A 22,759-nucleotide genomic window follows, 5' to 3' on the forward strand; every position below is an offset into this window, starting at 1 on the left:
AACAGACTGTAATAATCTATATGAGGGAAAAAATGGAAAAAGAATAGATACACTTCTATGTAAAATCAAATTAAGTTCCTGTACAGCTAAAACTAACAAAACATTGGAAGTCAACTTGACTCTAAAAGAAAATATAAATTATATAACCTGAAATCCGTCTAGGGAACCCCAGACAGTGGTGACCCTATAGATTAGATATGTGATATTCTATGACATTAATATGACACCACCAAACGTTTTCACTCAGCAGAACCCAGAGCAGCAACCCATTCAAAGGTGCCTGACCTCATGTGAATGTCCCAAGATGAAGAGAAGAAAAAGGACCACAGGTGAATCAGGGCAACACCCTCAATTCAGATGTTGGGAATCTCCGAGGGGCAAGAGCAGACACAGGGTCTCCAAGTACGGGATCCAGACCCACGTGGATGGGGTGAGACCCACACAATCCCCGGACCCTGCATCTGGGGTCGCGTGACTCTTGGTTAGGACACCAGGTCTCTGCTGGCTGGGCCCCTAAGGTGGAAACGAATGGGTTCCTGGAACTTCTCGGGATGGTAGAAAGAAGCATAGGGTCTCCTCTCCCCACACTTGTCCCAGGGAAGTCCTCCTCTCCCGCCCTTCGGTTCTGTCTGATACTGTTTTTACAGCTGTCACGATAATGTTGAAGACACTACTTTGGTTCCAGCAGGCTCGGTCCTTCGTTTTCCCACTGAGGAATTGAGAAAACACACCAGGCGCGGGGCTAGGAGACGAGGGGCAGGTCTGGTCTCTGCTGAGCAGGGACGGCCGACCCGAAGGCGATCACCATAGCAACCTCACCTGCTGCCCGTTGGTTTTCTGCCTCATCCCAGTACCCTGGAATCAACTTACCAGGTGAACCTGCTTCCTACTCAAACTGAATGTGCTGGAAAAAGGGACTAATTACCAGGTAGCCCACCTGAGGTGTCTCTGTGAGCCCCAGGGCAGGTGAACCTGGCAGGAGGAAAGACTAAGAGCCCTACTGCAGCCCTGACCCCTGGGAGGGCCACGGAAGCCCACTCAGAGGAGGGCACGTTACCCAGAGGAGCCCACCTCAGCTCCAGACCCCAGACCTCTGAGCACTGACATTCAGACACAGGCACGGAGTTTTCCAGGACAGAGGACAGGCCCAGTCTGCACCCAGGTCTCCACGTCCTAGTGCACACAGAACATGGTCGGTGTCAATATTCTCACACTATTTCAATAGGCAAGACATGGACTCATTGTAGAAAGCACGCAGTCTTGTCTAAACATAATCAGTGCAGACAGGACTTGGAAAGTCAAGGTGTTCGTCATTTAGACATGTCTGACTGTTTGTGACCACAAGGACGGTAGCCCTCCAGCCTCCTCTGTCCATGGGATTCTCCAGGCAAGAATACTGGAGTTGGTTGCCATTCCCTTCTCCAGGGGATCTTCCCGATCCAGAGATCAAACCCAGGTCTCCTGCACTGCATGCAGATTCTTTACCATCTCAGCCACCAGGGAAGCCCCTAGACAAGACTTAGGGAGGTCTAACTCTACCATGTAGACAGAACGTGGTCAGGTTTAAACTAGCATAAGGTTGCTCTCCCTGGAGGTACAGGTCACACACATGCAGGGTCTCTCATCATTGGACAGGGGCCTCACCCTCATGTGGGAACTAGCAAGTAGGTTTCTTAAAGAAAAAATCATCACTGGGCTCCACATGTCACCCACACCAGGAAACTGAAAGAATCTTTGTCATTAAACACTTCAACAGGCAAAACCAAACCGTTACCAGTGTCTTTGGGCACGTGGTGGTCAGGATCCAGGGGAGATCCAGGGGTTTCTTAGAGTTGAGCCCAGGGTCCTGTACAGACAGACAGAAAGTGCCCTGATTCCATCACCCAAGGCTTCCAGCACGAGGCAGCCACACTGGAACCCTTCTAGAAAAGGGTATTCTTTATCAGAATAAAAATTGTTGAAATTGAAAGCATATTAGTTATTATTTCCAAAATAAAATATTCTTAAAAGCCTGGCCCCCAGATCTTTGCGGTTCCCACTGGTTCCTTTGTGTTCGGATTGTCAGGGTAGAAACAATCCATCCTTTCAAATTAGTTTCTTCTGATTCTGTTTATTTGCTATTGTATGAAGGAAAGATCACACTTGAAAATATACATGAGAAAATTCCTGCAAAAAAAAATTGAGTCAAGGAGCCCATAAGCTGCAAGAACTCTGCCTTCTAACAGTTTCTATTTCAAAGACTGAGGGCAGAAGTAGAAGGGGACGACAGAGGACGAGATGGTTGGATGGCATCACCGACCTAATGGACATGAGTTTGAGCAAACTCTGGGAGATGGTGAAGGACAAGGAAGCCCAGCGTGCTGAAATCTATGGGGTCGCAAAGAGTTGGACACGACTGAGTGACTGAACAGCAACAAGCTTCAGTTTTCTGCCTGGAGAAATCTGATAAAATAGGCATCCTGATTTTTTCACTTCTCTGTTCAAACTCTGCTAAAATGAAATTGATATTCATATCAACATGTAAGAATTTCTGAGTTTTGAGATGTCACACCAAGGTAAGAGGTGCTGGTGAAAATAGAACGCTACCAGTAGGCAAAACATTCTTAACGCTTTGTTTCAAGTTGGACTGAAATACAACACTACACGGTTACATGAAGTATGAACCAAGAGTCTAAATATAGCAGGCAATATGTAAAAGCAAATTTGATATCCCCTATGTGAGAGTAAAAGCTACTGGTTTTTGCAGCAGTCATGTACAGATGTGAGAGTAGAACCACAAAGAAGGCAGAGCACTGAAGAACTGATGCTTTCAAACTGTGGTGCTGGAGAAGACTCTTGAGAGTCCCTTGGACTGCAAGGAGATCCAACCAGTCAATCCTAAAGGAAATCAGTCCTGAATATTCATAGGAAGGACTGATGCTGAAACCAAAGCTCCAATCCTTTGGCCATCTGATGTGAAGAGCCGACCCACTGGAAAAAACCATGATGCTGGGAAAGATTGAAGGCAAATGGAGAAGGCGAAGACAGAGGAAGAGATGGTTGGATGGCATCAGCAATTCAATGGACAGCAGTTTGAGCAATCTCCAGGAAATGGTGAAGGACAGGGATTCCTGGCGCGCTGCAGTCCATGGGGTCACAAAGAGTCAGACACAACTTAACAACTGAACAGCAACAACCACGTGAGAGTAAATGTTTCTTGTCAGATCTGCAGCTGGTATGCACAAATTGGTTTAGAACACTCTCCAATATAGATTGTCTCTAAGTCTGATTAAGTGTGTCACAAGGGCACGAATCAAAAGGTGATGTATTCATTCCAGGATGGAATAGAATGTTACTTTGAACAGTCTGTAAAACTTACACAGAGTCTGTAATCCACTCAAGATGTCAAATAATAAAACATTTACCTGAAATTTAAAGCCTCTTGGAAAGTTGTGTTCTAAACATTTCATAGATTTCTTTTCATAATCATTTTTCACAGTGATAACACTTTAACTCCTCAGTTGCTGATGTTACTACCAAGATAAACTTGTCCTCATGGGTGTGGGAGATAAAGTTGATCCATTGTGATTGTTCTCTGGTCAAATGACTCTTGTAATTTCTAATTATGTTCTACATTCAGAATATTTTTTTTATATCCATCAAAGTCTACTTCTCAGATCTTCATGTACACTAAATAATAGATACCTGGTGAGTTCAGATTATATTAAACACTCTTGCCATAGCTTTTCCCATGTCAACTGAATCAGAACAAGGTGAAGCAGGGAGAAGAGTTGAAATTTTCAATGATTTCTAAGGCCTCTGAAAAAAATTAGACAGAAATCCTAGCCTTTACTGGTCTCTACGAAAGAATCACAATGTGCCTTTTTTGTGAAATTGCAACAGTTGACTAACTAGAGTTGCAATAAGTTGGAATTCTGCTTGGAATGATTTGAGTTGAAATAGTTTGGATGTCAGCATGTGAGGATATATATAGGATGACACACACTTAAGGAGGTATCTACAGGTATGAATCCATAAATTGATGAGGTATACTTTGTAAACAAAGATGAAACATTGAACTTGTTTTCACTATCTGACCCTTCCAGAATTTGCCATCATCTACTGACTCCCCTGTGGACTAGGTTTATTGCCACCAGATTAAAACTAGTTACAGGAATCTTTGTCCTCTTTGTTTGAAATTGTTTATGTTTCTCTCTCCTAGGATGCTCTTATAAATGCCACCATCTGTATCACTTATTTTGTCTATAAGGTTGTCTCTTGCATTTTTCACTGTGTAACCATCTTCCATGTATACAGATATTTATATATCTATGTCTATATGTATCTATAATAGATATTTATATCTGTATGTACATATTTATGTCTGTATGTACATAGATATTTATATGTCTATGTATAGATATTTATGTTTCTGTGTATCTAGGTATTTATATATCTATATACCTATGCATATAGACATTTATATATCTATGTACCTAGACATTTATATCACTATCAATCTGGACATTTATATATCTATGTACCTAGACATTTGTAATTATGTACACTTCAGTTCAGTTCAGTTGCTCAGTCATGTCCGACTCTTTGCGACCCCATGAATTGCAGCACGCCAGGCCTCTCTGTCCATCACCAACTCCAGGAGTCGACCCAAACCCATGTCCATCAAGTCGGTGATGACATCCAACCATCTCATCCTCTGTCGTCCCCTTCTCCTCCCGTCCCCAATCCTACCCAGCATTAGGGTCTTTTCCAATGAGTCAACCCTTCACATGAGGTGGCCAAAGTATTGGAGTTTCAGCTTCAACATCAGACCTTCCAATGAACACCCAGGATTGATCTCTTTTAGGATGGATTGATTGGATCTCCTTGCAGTCCAAGGGACTCTCAAGAGTCTTCTCCAACACCACAGTTCAAAAGCATCAATTCTTCAGCGCTCAGCTTTCTTCACCGTCCAACTCTCACATCCATACATGATCACTGGAAAAACCATAGCCTTGACTGACGAACTTTTGTTGGCAAAGTAATGTCTCTGCTTTTAAATATGCTGTCTAGGTTGGCCATAACCTTCCTTCGAAGGAGTAAGCGTCTTTTAATTTCATGGCTGCAGTCACCATCAGCAGTGATTCTGGAGCCCAAAAAAATAAAGTCTGACACTGTTTCCACTGTTTCCCCATCTATTTCCCATGAAGTGATGGGACCACATGCCATGATCTCAGTTTTCTGAACGTTGAGCTTTAAGCCAACTTTTTCACTCTCCTCTTTCACCTTCATCAAGAGGCTCTTTAGTTCTTCTTCACTTTCTGCCATAAGGGTGGTGTCATCCGCATATCTGAGGTTATTGATATTTCTCCCAGCAATCTTGATTCCAGCTTGTGTTTCTTCCAGCCCAGCGTTTCTCATGATGTACTCTGCATATAAGTTAAATAAGTAGGGTGACAATATACAGCCTTGAAGTACTCCTTTTCCTATTTGGAACCAGTCTGTTGTTCCATGTCCAGTTCTAACTATTGCACAAATAGATGTTTTACCAGTGTAACAGGGCCTGGTGAAAAGGGAACGCTCCTACAAAAAGAGTCAGACATGACTTGGCGACTGAACAACAAAATAGATACACTCGGTTCACCTGCCACCAACAACACATAGTATATCAGTGTTACTACAATATAAAATAAAGGTTCATTTTAAAAAAAGAATGCCCAGGGGGATTTCCCTGCAGTTCAGTGGTTAAGATTCTGTGCTTCCAATGCAGAGGGCGAAGGTTCGATCCTTGGGTGGGGAACTAAAGATGCCACAAGCCGCATGGCATGGCCAATAAATAAATAAAATTATTAAAATAAATAAATAAGAATGTTCAGGAAGAACACACAGGCTTTTGTCTGTTTCTTCAGGTACTGCTGCGGCTGCTAAGTCGCGTCAGTCGTGTCCGACTCTGTGCGACCCCATAGACGGCAGCCCACCAGGCTCCTCCGTCCCTGGGATTCTCCAGGCAGGAATACTGGAGTGGGTTGCCATTTCCTTCTCCAGTGCATGAAAGTGAAAAGTGAAAGTGAGGTCACTCAGTTGTGTCCGACTCTTCGCGACCCCATGGGCTGCAGCCTACCAGGCTCCTCCATCCATGGGGTTTTCCAGGCAAGAGTACTGGAGTGGGGTGCCATTGCCTTCTCCGTTCTTCAGGTACATTCCGTATTAAATTACAGTCCTGAGTTAAAACTCGAAAGCTTTCATTTCCAAGGAATCACAACTAGGCATGAAAGAATCCTGCCGCCTTGTGGCCATTCCCTACAATAGCAACTTTATGCGTTTTGCTTATGAGTACCTCTTTGTTCGGTCCCCAAGTCGTGACCCACACTTTCCTCTCTAGGACGTGACACCGCCTCTCACGGCTCCCTGACGTCTTCCTCTCTAGGAAGTCACGCCACCTCTCACTGGTCCGTGACGTCTTTCCTCTCTAGGACCGGACACCGCCTCTCACTGATCCCTGAGGTCGTCCTCTCTAGGACCGGACGCCGTCTCTCAATGATCCATGGTGTCTTTCCTCTCTAGGAACGGGCGCCGCCTCTCACTACTCCCTGACGTGTTTCCTCTCTAGGACGTCACGCCGCCTCTCACTGCTCCTTCAGGTCGTCCCCTTTAGGACCGGCCACCGCCTCTCACTGATCCCTGAGGGCGTCCTCTCTAGGACCGGACGCCGTCTCTCAATGATCCATGACGTCTTTCCTCTCTAGGACCGGACGCCGCCTCTCACTGATTCCCTGGGGTCGTCCTCTCTAGGACCGGACTCCTTCTCTCAATGATCCATGACGTCTTTCCTCTCTAGGACCGGACGCCGCCTCTCACTGATCCGTGAGGTCTTTCCTCTCTAGGACCTGACGCCGCCTCTCATTGTTCCGTGACGTCTTTTCTCTCTAGGACCGGACGCCGCCTCTGATTCCTGAGGTCTTCCTCTCTAGGACTGGATGCCGCCTCGGTTCCGTGACGTCTTCCTCTCTAGGACCAGACACCGCCTCTCACTGATCCCTGGGCGGGGGGGGGGGGTCGTCCTCTCTAGGACCGGACGCCGCCTCTCACTGATCCCTGACGTATTCCTCTCTAGGATTGAAACAGCCTCTCGCAGCTCCCTGATGTCTTTCCTCTCTAGGACCGGACGCCGCCTCTCACTGATCCCTGACGTCTTTCCTCTCTGGGACCGGACACCGCCTCTCACAGGTCTGTGACGTCTTTCCTCTCTAGGACCTGATACCGCCTCTCACTGCTCCCTGACGTCTTTCGTCTCTAGGACTGACACCGCCTCTCACTGTTCCCCGACGTCTTTCCTCTCTAAGACCTGACGCTGCCTGTGACCGGCCCTGACTTCTTTCCTCTCTCTATGCCCTTTGACGGCCCCCTTCAGGTCCTCTCCAGAGACCCTGTGCGCCGCCACTCGTCCACTTACGACTCCCCACCGCAGGTCCGCTTGATTGCTCCCCTCAGGGTCCCCTCCGCTAACCACCACCCCCCCCCCGCCCAGTTTCTCTCCGTGGGTCCCCCCCCAGGTCCTCTCATCGGCCAGAATCGGGTTGCCAGGTCCTCTCAACGGCCTGCTGCTAGTCCCCTCTCGTCGCCTGCCAATGGCCCTCTCACTGGCCCACTGCTGGTCCTCACTACTCCCTGATATAGGTCCTCACTATTTCATGTCTCTGGACCTCACTACGACCTGACTCTGGTCCTCGCTATGCTCTGACTATGGACCTGACTACACTTTCAACCTTGTCTCTGGTCCTCACTTAGGCCTGACTCTAAAAGAACTGTTAAAATATGCCATACAATACCTACATAAACAGAGTGAAGTTATTTCAAACACAAATACAGATCACTTCAAAGCAAAGGAATTCAGAAGCACCTTCCGGATGAGATTTCCTGGAATGAACAACCACCAAAATGGGAACCAAGATTATCCTACGTCTACAGAATCACAGAGTGCATGCCAGCGAGTTATCACACAGTCTGAGTTCTTGAAACACCCCAAGTGCGACTTTCCTAGTTTCCCAGATTAATTCCTTGGAGTAGGACATTTGGAACAGTCCAGACAGGATAAAGAGAGGATTGTCCTCAAGGCAGAGTTGGTCTTGGCAGCGGCTAGGGCAGCCCCTCTTCGCTGTCTGCTCCTGCCCTGGAGTTCCAATTGCCAGATGGGGTATGACTCGGTCTCGGCCTTTCCAGGCAAGAATGCCAGGTGATCTGCCCTCTAATGGAATTCTCCAACCTTCCACTCTCTTGAAAGAGGCTGGCATGGACAAAATCTTGGAGCATCTGATCAAGTCAGAGGACCCACAGGGGCCATCCCCAAGTCAGCCCGACAATGAGCACCAAATCTGATCCCAAAACGCCACCTCTGTACACCTGTGCTAAACCGAATCTCAGAGATAGAGTCTCAGGTGAAGTAGAAAAGCAAGTTATACTGCTTTGCTAGCAAAGAGGGACACAGAAAACTCATGCCCTCAAAAACTGCCCCAAGGCAGGAGGATTTGCTTAGGAGTTTTATAGCTATGGGCTTCTCTGGTAGCTCAGCTGGTAAATAATCTGTGTATAACGCAGGAGACCCTGGTTCAATTCTAGGGTTGGGAAGACTCCCTGGAGAAGGGATAGGCTACCCACTTTAGTATTCTTGGGCTTTCCTGGTGGCTCAGCTGGTACACGGAGAAGGCAATGGCATCCCACTCCAGTACTCTTGCCTGGAAAATCCCATGGACGGAGGAGCCTGGTAGGCCACAGTCCATGGGGTCGCTAAGAGTCGGATACGACTGAGCAACTTCACTTTCACTTTTCCCTTTCATGCACCGGAGAAGGAAATGGCAACCCACTCCAGCATTCTTGCCTGGAGAATCCCAGGGACAGAGGAGCCTGGTGGGCTGCCGTCTATGGGGTCGCACAGAGTCGGACACGACTGAAGCGACTTAGCAGCAGCTGGTACAGGATCCACCTGCAATGCGGGAGACCTGGATTTGCTCTCTGGGTTGAGAAGACGCCCTGAAGAAGGGAATGGCTACCCACTCCAGTATTCTGGTCTGGAGAATTCCATGGACTGTATAGTCCATGGGATCACAAAGAATCGGACTGAGTGACTTTCACTTTATAGCGATGGTTAAAGGGCAGAGTTGTTGTAAGGATTAGGGTGTGTACAGGGCCTGAACTCCCTTCATCTGACCTCAGGTGGTCTCTTGGTGAGCTTCTCTGGAATGAAGAACACTACAATCTTCCATTTTGCTGGAGAGGATGTTTAGCTGGGTAAAAAGTTTAGAGATATTTTTGCGTGTATCCCTTTTAACAGAAACAGGACCCTGACCCAAGACAGAATACTCTTTCTTGAGTGCTCTATCCTTCTCTCTGCATCCGCTCCCGTCCCTGATTAGCACCTCTTCCAGTCTGCCCTTTGGAGCTCAGGGTAGGTCATGGAGCCGGGAGTCTATTCCCAACAAAGAAACAGGGGACATGGGAAAGGCTTCTGGGCCCAGGAGCCTCACAGGGTCCTGCTCGATTTCACTACCAGGCCCTGACCCTACACTAACTATGGCCCTGAGCTGTCCCCGATGGCCTGAGCTTTCCCAAACTGTCCTCTTAACTCTGTCTCTAACTCTCTCCCTAAGGCCCTGATGCTGCTTGTAACGAACACCCTGACAATATCCCTGGGACAAATGGTCTCAAGTGTCTTTTACTAAGGTCTTCAGTTTTCTCTGAGGCCCTGACACACTCCCTAATTAAGCCCTTAACGCTGTATTTAGGTGACGGCCTGATGCGCTCCCTCTCTCAGCCACTGAAGATGCACCCCTGATGCTCTCCCTCACTTCAGGGCACTAAGGCCTTGAAGGAGTCTCTACCTGAGGGGCTGGTACTGTCAGTAACCAATTTTATGGCTCTTTCCCTAACTGACATCCTCATTTTGCCTCTAAATAATACCCTGAGACTCATCCTAATGCCCTGATGGTGTCCCTAATAGCCCTCAATATCCCTACTTTTGCCATGATCCTGTCCGTAACTGAGGCCCTGAATATGTACTGAAGTAGGTCTCTGATGCTGTCCCTAACTAACACCCTGACACTGGTCACAACTATGAACCTGACACTAGCCCTATTAAGGTCCTGAGATGCTGCTAAGTAACAGCCTGAACTTTAACGCCCTCAAGTTATCTCCAACTGAAGCCTTGAAACTGTCTTTAACTAATCCCCAGACACTGTCCTTAGCTAAGGCCGGAACTATACTTTATGAAGGCCCTAAGTCTGTCCCTAACTCTGACACTGCCCCTAATTGAGGCCATGATACTACCCCTTATAGCCTAAGCTGTCACAAAATAACACCCTGATCCTATTACTAAGGCCCTGACTATGTCCCTAAGCAAGTCACTGAAGTGCATCTAACTAACAGCCTGAACTATCTCTTACTCAGGCCATGAAGTTATCTCTGAGGTCCTAACAAGGTCCCTAATTGAGGCCATGTTGCTGGCCCTAACTAATGTCCTGATGCTGAATCTGAGTCCCTGATGCTCTTCCTGCTATCCTTTGCCCTACCAACAGAGTTTTGCCAAGAAAACACACTGGTCATAGCAAACACCCTCTTCCAACAACACAAGAGAAGACTCTGTGGTCAATACTGAAATGAGATTGATTATATCCTTTGCAGCCAAAGATGGAGAAGCTCTATACAGTCAGCAAAAACAAGACTGGGAGCTCAGATCATAAACTGAGCCATAAGACTGTGGCTCAGACCATCAACTCCTTATTGCCAAATTCAGACTTAAATTTAAGAAAGTAGGGAAAACCACTAGACATTCAGGTCAGCAGTGACCACAGGACTAGGAAATGCCAAAGAATGTTCAAGTTCAGTTCAATTCAGTTCAGTCACTCAGTCGTGTCCGACTCCTTGCGGTAGTTTCAGCATTCTTTGGCATTGCCTTTCTATGGGATTGGAATGAAAACTGACCTTTTCCAGTCCTGTGGCCACTGCTGACTTTTCCAAATTTGCTGACATATTGAGTGCAGCACTTTCACAGCATCATCTTTTAGGATTTGAAATAGCTCAACTGGAATTCTATCACAATTGCACTCATCTCACATGCTAGCAAAGTAGTGCCCAAAATTCTCTAAACCAGGCTTCAACAGTACGTGAACCATGAATGTACAATGTTCAAGCTGAATCTGGAAAAGGTAGAGGAACCAGAGATCAAATTGCCAACATCTGCTGGATCATCAAAAAAGCAAGAGAGTTCCAGAAAAATATCGACTTCTGCTTTATTGACTACGCCAAAGCCTTTAACTGTGCGGATCACAATAAACTGAAGAAAATTCTTAAACAGATGGGAATAACAGACCACCTGACCTGCCTCCTGAGAAATCTGTAGGCGGGTCAAGAATCAACAGTTAGAACTGGACATGGAACAACACACTGATTCCAAATTGGGAAAGGAGTATGTCAAGGCTGTATATCGTCACCTGGCTTATTTAACTTCTATGCAGAGTACATCATGCGAAATGCCAGGCTGGATGAAGCACAAGCTGGAATCAAGATTGCCGGGAGAAGTAACAATAACCTCAGATACACAATGACACCAGCCTTATGGCAGAAAGCAAAGAAGAACTGAAGAGCCTCTTGATGAATGTGAAAGAGGAGAGTGAAAAAGTTGGCTTAAAACTCAACATTCAGAAAAATAAATCATGGCATCTGGTCCCATCACTTCATGGCAAATAGATGGGGAAAAAATGGAAACAGTGAGAGACTTTATTTTCTTGGGCTCCAAAATCACTGCACATGGTCACTGCAGCCATGAAATTAAAAGACACTTGCTCCTTGGAAGAAAAGCTATGACCAAACTAGACAGCATATTAAAAAGCAGAGACATTACTTTGCTGACCAAGGTCCATCTAGTCAAAGCTATGGTTTTTCCAGTAGTCATGTACGGATGTGAGAGTTGGACTATAAAGAAAACTAAGCGCTGAAAAATTGATGTTTTTGAACTGTGGTGTTGGAGAAGACTCTTGAGAGTCCCTTGGACTGCAAGGAGATCCAACCAGTCCATCCTAAAGGAGATCAGGCCTGAATAGTCATTGGAAGGACAGATGCTGAAGCTGAAGCTCCAATACTTCAGCCAACTGTGGGAAAGAACTGACTCATTTGAAAAGACCGTGATGCTGGGAAATATTGAAGGCAGGAGGAGAATGGGATGATAGAGGATGAGATGGTTGGATGGCATCACTGACTCGAGGGACATGAGTTTGAGCAAGCTCTTGGAGTTGGTGATGGACAGGGAAGCCTGGCCTGCTGCAGTCCATGGGGTCACAAAGTGTTGGACACGACTGAGTGACTGACTTGAACTGAAGCTCTTCCAAACTAAGGTCTTAATGATGAGTCTACCTAAGGCCCAGACACTGTCATTAATAACCTAACTCTTTCCCTATATAACACTCTAATTGTGGCCCTAACTCATGACTTGAAAATGATCCTATTTCTCTGATCCTGTCCTTCGTAAGGTTAAGAACCTCCTCCTCACAAAGGCCCTGACACTGTCAATAATAATGACCTGACTTTTTCCCTAAGTAACACCCTGATTTTGTCACTAACTAATGCCCTGACACTGGTTCTAACTACAGCCCTGACGCTGGTCCTATTGAAAGCCCTGAGATATCCCTAAGGAACAACCTTACCTGAAGCCTTGACACTGTCCGTAGCTTAGGCCTTGATGCTGCCCCTTATAGTCTATGCTGTCACTAAATATCCCTCTGAATCTGCCCATAACCAAGGCCCTGAGTATGTCCCTAATAAAGTCTCTGAAGTGTCCCTAATGAACAGCCTTAACTGACTCTTGCTAAGGCCATCAAGTTATCTCTGAGGTCCTGACACTGCCTCTAAGGCCCTGATGCTGGCTGGAACTAATGGCCTGAAGCTGACCCTTACTAAGTCCTTGCCCAGGAGTTGTCCCAGGCTGCTGGGCAGCTTTCTGTTTTCCTCATCTCTCGCCAGCTGCCTGCCATTGGCCAATCTAAGATTCTATGATGTGGTGGTCCCACATAGGATGTGCCTGAGGAGGCTTACCTACCAGAGGATGGTCATGGCCATTCCACCCTCCAATGGACAGTGGCTCAGGGTGGGAATCTCTCAGCCAGTGTCTGACCTCAGGTTCTGTGTCCCTATTTGTTGTAAAAACCTTGGAGTTACTTCAGTAACATTTTTAAATGGATCTCCCCCTTGGCATATTTATAAGATAAATTTTTACTGAATTAAAGTTCAGGAACATTATTAGAATGAGCAGGAAGACAAAGGACGCCCCCAATGATCTATTACTTGGAGGATTTTACAATTCTCATGAGAAAACTCTCACTCTCCTCACCCTCTAGGCATCAGCACGAGGTAGGAATCATCTGCATTCTTTATTTATCCCTCTGAATCTCTCAGAACATTTCCTTCAGGAGAAATCTCTGGGCTCTTCAGGAACTGTGAGTGGTGATGTCAGGTAGATCTGAAACTGAAAAGGAAAAGAGAAGGTGAGGAGATGAGAATTCTTGATGGAGAAGCAGGGGCATCCATGTTCAATCTCAGCCTGCGAGTCTGAGTTAGGATCCAGGGAACGTAAGGAGCACCAGGACCTGGCCCCCTGGCCTTGTCACCTGGTGTGGGGACTGGAGACACCCAAACTGCCCTGGCCGCTTTCAGAGAAATGAAGAAGGTGGGAGAACACCATGGGAGCCACATTGGAAAAGGTCACTGCTATGAAGTAAGATGCACTTTTCAAGAAAGTGAAGAATGATCCCTTGGTTCTCAAAGACTTGCAAAGATTCTGTGTTCTTCTGGAGACATATTGAAGCCTCCAGTCTTTGAGGGCAGTGATGAGAAGGAACTGTGCTCAAAACCACCCAGCACTCACTCCTTGAGGGTGCTGAGGATGACCAGTGTCCAGCCCAAGGGTGTTGTGGGCCTGAAACCCCCTTATCACCTGGGATGGGAGGGGCCCCACGGGCACCCCACTGGGCCAGCAGGGTCTCAGCTTGTAGGCTACAGACCTTTATCAGGTGCATGATCTGCAAATATCTTGTGCCATTTTGGATGGTGGATCTTTTTCCTTACTCCTTTTGTGTACAACAACTTTTGTTTTGAAGAAGTCTAATTCATCTCTTTTGTCTTTTGTTGTTTGTGATCTAAGAAATCATGGCCAAATCCAAAGTCGTGAAGTTTTTCTCTCATGTTTTCTTCTATGGGGTGTATAATTTTGGTTCTTACATCTAGGCCTTTGATCCATTTGAGTCGATTTTGTATAGTGAAGGAAGTAGGGGTCCAACTTTGTTCTTTTGCATGTGGGATCTGGTTGTCCCAGCACCTCTACTAATTGTTGGGGAAAAATATTTGAAAATGATGCCACCAAAAAGGTCTAATTTCCAAAAGAAACAAACAGCACATGCATCTCAAAAAAAAAATTTAAAAATGGGCAGGTCCAAATAGACATTTCTCCAGAGAAGACATACAGATGATCAACAGGCACATAAAAAGACACTTCACATGCTAATTATTAAAGCAACGCAAATGAAAACCACAATGAGGTATCACCTCATAGTCATCAGAATGGCATCGATAAAATGTCTGCAAATAACAAATGCTGGTGAGGGGGTGGAGAAAACGAAATCGCCTACTGTTGGTGGGAATTGATGCAGCCACTGTGGAAAACAGTATGGAGGATCCTCAAAAAACTAAAAAGTTGCCATATTAATTAGTAATCCCATTCCTGGGCATATATCCAGACAAAGCTATAATTCAAAAAGATACATTCACCACTATGTTTATAGCAGCACTATTCACAACAGCAAAGATGTGAAAGCAACCTACCTGTTCAACAACTGATGAATGGATAAAGATGTGTGTGTGGCTGTGGTCTGTGTGTGTGTGTGTGTGTGTGTGTGTGCATATATATATACAGATATACATATACATATATGTACACATATACATATACAGTCCATGGGGTCACAAAGAGTCGGACACGACTAAGCAACTTCACTTCACTTCATATATATATATATATATATATATATATATATATATATACATGAGTATCTCCCATGCACACATGCGGTATATACATTATTTAAGTTATTTATGCAACCATGTGAAAGTAATTAATATCACAAAACTGCATACTTAAAATGAATTAAATAGTTAATGCCACGTTTTGTATTTTTAATGACAATGAGAAAAAAGTGTAGTGGTCATAATTGTCACAACATAAATGAATATTAAAAATGTCCTTAGTGAGAAAAGCCATACCAGAAAAGGCCACCCAGATCCCATATTCATCTTACCTGCTTTAAATCCATCAAGGCTGTCCAAATGAGGGGAAAACTCAGTAATGGTTCCCAGAAAAGAAAACTGGACCAGGGTGGAAAAAGGTATCTTCACACAGTTGGGGCAGCAGGTGACAGGGGAAGTGGGCCTGTGTATTAAACCATAACACAGAATTCATGCTTTCCTCATGGGGGTCTAGGTGCTGGCTCCTCAGGAGAGTGTCACTGTTTTGGGTAAAACACACTGAACATTTTGTGTGAATTTGCAAATATGAGTACTTTCTGCCATTATTAAAAGCTTTCTGTACATTTTAAATTAGTGGAAAGTGAGTTACTTTTCAAAACAACCATGACAATACCATTCAAGAACTCAGGTAAGACAGGCATCAGACTTTGTTATAGAGGCCAAGACTTACCAGACCAAGTTCAACCAAAGTTGTGACACTTATTTCCCTTGTAGGAGTCCATATGGTATTAGTATTAAGAGGCATCGTGGGAAAAGGGTGTTAGTAGCCACTAAGTCGTGGGTCCTGTGGATGATCTGGATTGCAGGAGAAGCAGTGAGATTTTACCTTCACAATCTTTTACATTATTTCAAAAAATATGTTAAAAGATAAATTCAGCAAAAAAAAAATGGAATACACACAAATCAATTTTGTTTCTATACATGAATAACAAACCATCAAAAAGAATAAGAAAAAAATCCCAGTCACAATTCAAGAAAAAAAAAAACTATCTAGGAATAAATTTAACCAAAGACATAAAAGACCTATAATCAGAAAACTATAGGGCATTGATAAAGAAATTGAAAACAGAAAAGAAAAATATCCTATACTCATGCATCAGGAAAAAATATATTTAAAATATTTTCTACTGAGCCCAAGAGCCTAGAAGTCCATGCTCCACAGCAAGAGAGGCCACTTCCAAGGGAAGCCCACATACCGTAACTAGGAGCAGCCCCACGACCACAACTAGAAAAGGCCCAGGCATAACAAAGACCCAGTGCAGCCAAAAAGAAAAATAAAACAAAAAATAACTTTTAATAAAAGTCTATCAACAAAAGACAAAATAATGTGGACTTTATAAAATTAAAAATTTCTACTCTATGGAAGACCTTATTGAGAAAACCAACAGACGGAGCACACCCTGTATGTATGCTCAGTTACTTCAGTCGTGTCTGACTCTGTGACCCTACAGACTGTAACCTGCCAGGCTCCTCCGTCTATGGGGTTCTCCAGGCAAGAACACTGGAGTGGGTTGCCACACCCTCCTCCAGGGGATCCTCCCAGCCAAGGGGTCAAACCCACATCTCCCATGTCTCCTGTATTTGCAAATGGGTTCTTTACCACTAGTGCCATTTCCAAAACACATATCTGATAAAGGATCTGACTCAAATTGTACCAAACGACCTCTTTAAAATTTGGCAAAGATTGTAATACACACCTGGCCAAAGAAGATAGATAGTAAATAAGCATACAAGAGTACACTCAAGATGCTGGTGGAATGCATGTACAGTCAACTTTGGAAGACAGTTTGGCACTTTTCTCCACATCTAAACAGTCTCACCTCAGGATCCAAGAAGTGTATCTCTTGTATTTAGACAACTGCTTTGCAAAACTGTGAAATAAAAACTAGCATCAAGGAACGCACGAGAGCTCTATTCATAATAGTTAAAAACTTAAAGATATCAGGCCGTCCTTCCACAGACGCCTTCATAAGTAAATCAGGACACAGACATGTCAAGGGGAGCACAGTACAGCACACCCAAAATATGCGCATTTGACAAAAGGGTTATTTTGGACTGATTAATTTTAAAAAACAGCAGCACCAGGAGAATCTTGGAAAGCCAAGTAGAAACACCATTTTATGAAGCAGATTTACATTTATTCAGGATATCTCCATCTGTAAGGGTGTGTCCCTCTCTGGGAGAGCAATTGAATGATGACTAAATATCAAGAAAAGCTTGTCTAAGCTGGATGTTAATCTGCAAAACCACCATACCCTTATTTACTGTGATTCACCTAATAAATTTCCTTAAATGGCTTCTTCCATTCCCTAATCTCCTCCTTTCATTCTTAGTTGATGATAGCGTTTAAGGTAACGTCTTAGACCATTTCTTGGACCAGTCTTGGAATGCAAAAGTCAAGAGATACCAGGAGTAACAAGCAAATTTGGCCTTGGAGTACAAAATGAAGCAGGGCAAAGACTAACAGTTTTGCCAAGAGAAGGCACTGGTAATAGCAAACACCCTCTTCCAACAACACAAGAGAAGACTCTACATATGGACATCTCCAGATGGTCAACACCAAAATCAGATTGATTATATTCTTTGCAGCCAAAGATGGAGAAGCTCTATACAGTCAGCAAAAACAAGACCAGGAGCTGACTGGAGCCCAGATCATGAACTCCTTACTGCAAAACTCAGACTTAAATTGAAGAAAGTAGGGAAAATCACTAGACCATTCAGGTATGAACTACATCAAATCCCTTATGATTATCCAGTGGAAGTGACAAATAGATTTAAGGCATTAGATCTGATAGACAGAGTGCCTGAAGAACTACGAATGGAGGTTCGTGACGTTGTACAGTAGGCAATGATCAAGACCACCCCCAAGAAGAAGAAATGGAAAAAGGCAAAATGGTTGTCTGAGGAGGTCTTACAAATAGCTGAGGAAAGCAGAGAAGCCAAAGGCAAAGGAGAAAGGAAAGATATACTCATTTGAATGCAGAGTTCCAAAGAATAGCAAGGAAAGATAAGAAAGCCTTCCTCAGTGATCAATGCAAACAAATAGAAGAAAACAATAGAATGGGAAAGACTAGAGACCTCTTCAAGAAAATAAGAGATACCAAGGGAACATTTTGTGCAAAGATGGGCAGAATAAAGGACAGAAATGGTATGGACCGAACAGAAGCAGAAGATATTAAGAAGAGGTGGCAAGAATACACAGAAGAACTATACAAAAAAAGATCTTCATGACCCAGGTAACCACAATGGTGTGATCACTCACCTAGAGCCAGATATCCTGGAATGTGAAGTCAAGGGGGCCTTAGGAAGCATAACTACAAACAAAGCTACTGGAGGTGATGCAATTCCAGTTGAGCTATTTCAAATCCTAAAAGATGATGCTGTGAAAGTGCTGCATTCTATATGCCAGAAAATTTGGAAAACTCAGCAGTGGCCACAGGACTAGAAAAGGTCAGTTTTCATTCCAATCCCAAAGAAGGGCAATGCCAAAGAATGTTCAAACTACCGTACAATTGCACTCATCTCACGTGCTAGCAAAGTAATGCTCAAAATTCGCTAAGCCAGGCTTAAACAATACGTGAACCATGAACGTCCAGATGTTCAAGCTGGATTTAGAAAATTAAGAGGAACCAGAGACCTAATTGCCGACATCTACTGGATCAAGGAAAAAGCAAGAGAGTTCCAGAAAAACATCTATTTCTGCTTTATTGATTATGCCAAAGCCTTTGACTGTGTAGATCACAACTGTGGAAAATTCTTAAAGCGATGGGAATACCAGACCACCTCACCTGCCTCCTGAGAAATCTGTATGCAGGTCAAGAAGCAACAGTTAGAATCAGACAAGGCACAAGGGACTGGTTCCAAATTGGGAAAGGAGTCTGTCAAGACTGTATACTGCTACCCTGTTTATTTAACTTATATGCAGAGTAGATCATGGGAAATGCTGGGCTGGATGAAAGACAAGCTGGAATCAAGATTGCTGGGAGAAATATCAATAACCTCAGATACACAGATGACACCACTCTTATGGCAGAAAGCAAAGAGGAACTGAAGAGTCTCTTGATGAAAGTGAGAGAGGAGAGTGAAAAAGTAGGCTTAAAACTCAACATTCAAAAAACTAAGATCATGTCACCTGGTCCCATCAATTCATGGCAAATAGATGGGGAAACAATTGAATCAGTGAGAGACTTTATTTTGGGGGGCTCCAAAATCACTGCACATGGTGACTGCAGCCATGAAATTCCAAAGATGCTTGCTCCTTGGAAGAAAAGTTATGACCAACCTAGACAGCATATTCCAAAGCAGAGACATTACTTTGCCAACAAAGGTCCGTCTAGTCAAAGCTATGGTTTTTCCAGTGGTCATGTATGGATGTGAGAGTTGGACTATAAAGAAAGCTGAGCACTGAAGAATTGATTCTTTTGAACTGTGGTGTTGGAGAAGACTCTTGAGAGTTCCTTGGATTGCAAGGAGATACAACCAGTCCATCCTAAATAAAGGCTATCAGTCCTGGATATTCAGTCCACATCGATCGGCATCCAGTGAGTGGAGCGGAGGGGTGCGGACCACAGGTAAGGGAACTGGGGCTCGGTGGCGCAGGGCGGAGTAGGGAACCACATATTCCGCCCTGCCTGTTGGCACAGTCTCGGAGCCCCCTAACCTGGCGGTCGCAGAAAGACCTCGCCATTGGGGTCAAGGCCTTTACCGCTTTACCCCGTCGCCTAAAGCTCAGACCCGCGCGGTTTTCCCAAGCAGCCTAGTGCCTGCAGCGAGGTCCCCAGGAAGTCCAAGGGATTTATCCTGCCTGTCCCGCTGAGAACTTCCTACCTTCAGGCGTGTGAGAGGAGGAAGTTTCTCTCCAATCCACGTATTTGTTTATTTTGGTTTCTTTTCTGGCCGAGGCCAAAGACCTCTTCAAGCGAGTCCAAAGGATCTGATAGGATGAGAGGGTGCAGGTCAATCCATGTGTCAAGCGATCCAGAGAATCTGTCACAGCTGTGACTCGGGCCTTTTTCAGAAACAGGTCCACTTTGATGATTCCCCTGGACAGAAGTCACCCCAGAAGTTTCCTTGAAGGGATCGAGCTGCAGGAGTCGGGGGCGTGGCCCCGCCGCCGAGAGAGGGCCTCCTCAGCCCGGCAGGCCGGCCGGCCGGCAGGGGCTCTTGTCTGTGGGCCCCCCCTCCCTCCCCCTGCAGGGCCCCTCGTCGGATGGCTTCATTCAAATGCAGAAAGATTTCCAGTCAGGTCAGAGCCTTAGACTTTGCCTCGAGCTTCTCTCTACGGAACGGTGATCCACCCCACGCCCCATTTCTCCACCTTGAGGCTCCCCCTCCGGCCCCGCGCGGCGGGAAGGGGCTGGGGGGTGGGGTGGGAGGCTGAGGGACAAACTCGCCTTGGGTCCGGCCAAAGGCGTCTCCTCCTTTTCCTAACCCAGGAAGCCGCGCTCATGCGTGTGAGGATCACGGACGTGCGTCGAAGCAGCCATCGCCACTTGACATCTTCCTCCGTGGGAGGAGTTCCTTCCTGCCTGCCTTCAGGGAGACAGGAAAGGAGGGAGGGGCAGAGCGTCCCTCCGGCGCTGGCCGGTTCTTAAATCGCCTGAATCCAAAACCCTCCACAGGGCACGGAGGTTCCGTGCGGTGCGGTGGGGTGGGGGCGGCGGCCTACTCCGGACCCCAGCAGTTCCCTCCCCTGACACTTGCCTGGAACCCATGAAAAGCTGAGCTGGTGACTGTGTGTGTGTGAGTGCGTGCATGTCGCGTGGACGTGAGAGACGGCACGTGTGCGTGTGAGTGGACGCGAGAGAAAAAGAAGAAAGGAAGGAAAGAAAGAAAGAAAAAAAATCCAGAAGGAAAGAAGGAAGGAACGAGGGAAGGAGGGAGGGACAAAATAGGTTAGTTAGTACCAGCCTCCCTGTGGTGGAAAGAGTTTCTGAGCACAGATCCTCCGTTCAGTGAACCAGTTCTCACATCTCCTCTCAGGAGGCTGTGATGTCGATGGACGGGTTCGGGAAAGCAGGCCTGGGGTGCAAGCAATCAGGTATTTCCTCAGAGGCACTTGTAGGGAAACCAAGGAAACACACAGGTTCATCCCTGGAGCAGATTCGAAACCAGTCGGTGGGGGGGGAGTCAGTCAAGGAGATGTCTAGATGTCAGGGTCGGGTCCTGGAGCGGGTTGCCATGTCCTTCTCCAGGAGACCTTCCTGGCCCGGGGATGGAACCTGGGTCTCCTGCATCGCAGGCAGACTCTTGACCGTGTGAGCCACCAGGGAAGCTCTGTCAGAAATGTTCAGCAAGTCCTCTAGCTTCCATCTGCAGGGCTTCAGGCACAGGGCCTTTTGAGTTCTCTGTCAGAAGGGCAAGAGAACATGGGAAATGTTCCCCCAGAGAGAGTTGTCCCCAGATATCGGAGGCAACTCAGAAAACTTCAGGATCCAGGCCCACTTTCGGGGGAAGAACCACACGCAAAGGAACAAACACACGTAGCACAGGACTCTCCTATCCAGAAGCGTGTATCCCCGTTTCACGGAACCATCCTCCGGGCCCCTAAGGAACGTATGGAAATCACTCTATCGCCAAGGAGAGAAGAATCCTCACTGAGACTTTCTCAAGTCTGGAAGGACCAGGTAGAGAGAAAAAGAGAAACGATTCCATTCTGCTGACAGGGGTATTATTGTATGAAGCAACCAAGTGGATGTCCGTCTTTTAAAATTCACATTTTAAACATTGTGTCCTTTCGGTCCTTTGTTTTTCTCTTTGTATCTGGAAAGCAACAGATTTAACAGTAGGTCCTTTTATTATTACTTATTTTTTTTTCCCTGCCTGTCCGCCTGTCCCTCCGTCTTCTCTCTGTCTCTGTCTCTCGCTTTTCACTCAGGTTAGGGAATTAAAAAAAAAATGAGAAATCTATATTTCTGCAGGTCAGGAAGCAACAGTTAGAACTAGACGTGGAACACAACAGACTGCTTCCAAATACGGAAAGGAGTCCATCAAGGCTGTATATTGTCACCCTGCTTATTTAACTTATATGCTGAGTACAACATCACGAGAAACGCTGGGCTGGATGAAGCACAAGCTGGAATCAAGATGGCCGGGAGAAATATCAATCACCTCAGATATGCAGATGACACCACCCTTATGGCAGAAATGATAGAGTGGGTTTACAAAGTCATGTTCCTTTCAGGTTTTCAGATTCTTTTCCCTTATAGGTTAATCCAAAGTAGTAAGTCTACATTCCTGTGCTGCATAGTAGGTGCTTGTGGATTGTTTGATGTACAGTTTATGTACATGTCCAACCCGACCTCCTAAGTTGACCGTCCTGCCCCTCCCCCTCATCCTATTTTTGTCAAGAAGTCAGGCATCCACTGTAGCATCCTCCATTCATCCAATCCCATGGAGGTTCAAGGGGGAGGGGACATATGTCTACTTATAGCTGATTCATGCTGTTGTATGGCAGAAACCAAAATAACACCATAAAGCACTTATTCTCCAATTAAAATAAATTTTTAAAAAAGAAACTTTCATGGGAAACAAATCAACAATAATTAAAAACTGGGCAGACTATCAGGAAGAAAATTTCAACAGTCAGTCCTACTCACAGTGTTTAAAAAATAATCTATAAAAAAACGTGCTGAGCATTGTGAATTCTTACAGACAAGCAAATCAAAACCACAATAAGGGATCCCTCTGCACCAGTGTGAAAGCCCATCATGAAATA

General features: G+C 45.5%; 1 pseudogene across 2 annotated transcripts in view; it reads right to left on the bottom strand.

Annotated features, from left to right (window-relative positions):
* Window positions 1-22,759, bottom strand: part of LOC145541219 (14-3-3 protein theta pseudogene) — a 47,094-nt pseudogene that overhangs the window by 21,088 nt on the left and 3,247 nt on the right. The window contains exons 2-6 of one of the 2 annotated variants that reach the window (XR_014078881.1): window positions 20,436-21,804; window positions 19,870-19,975; window positions 15,713-16,913; window positions 15,315-15,445; window positions 13,355-13,489 (exon numbers count right to left, since the gene is read on the bottom strand). The product of XR_014078881.1 is annotated as a 14-3-3 protein theta pseudogene, transcript variant X2 (transcript). The remainder of the gene's footprint in view (window positions 1-13,354; window positions 13,490-15,314; window positions 15,446-15,712; window positions 16,914-19,869; window positions 19,976-20,435; window positions 21,805-22,759) is intronic. The other variant, XR_014078880.1, reaches the window with a different exon arrangement.

The sequence above is a fragment of the Giraffa tippelskirchi genome, chromosome 1, assembly GCF_054371585.1.
Source record: "Giraffa tippelskirchi isolate mGirTip1 chromosome 1, T2T-mGirTip1v1.2.pri, whole genome shotgun sequence".
Classification (NCBI taxonomy): Eukaryota; Metazoa; Chordata; class Mammalia; order Artiodactyla; family Giraffidae; genus Giraffa; species Giraffa tippelskirchi.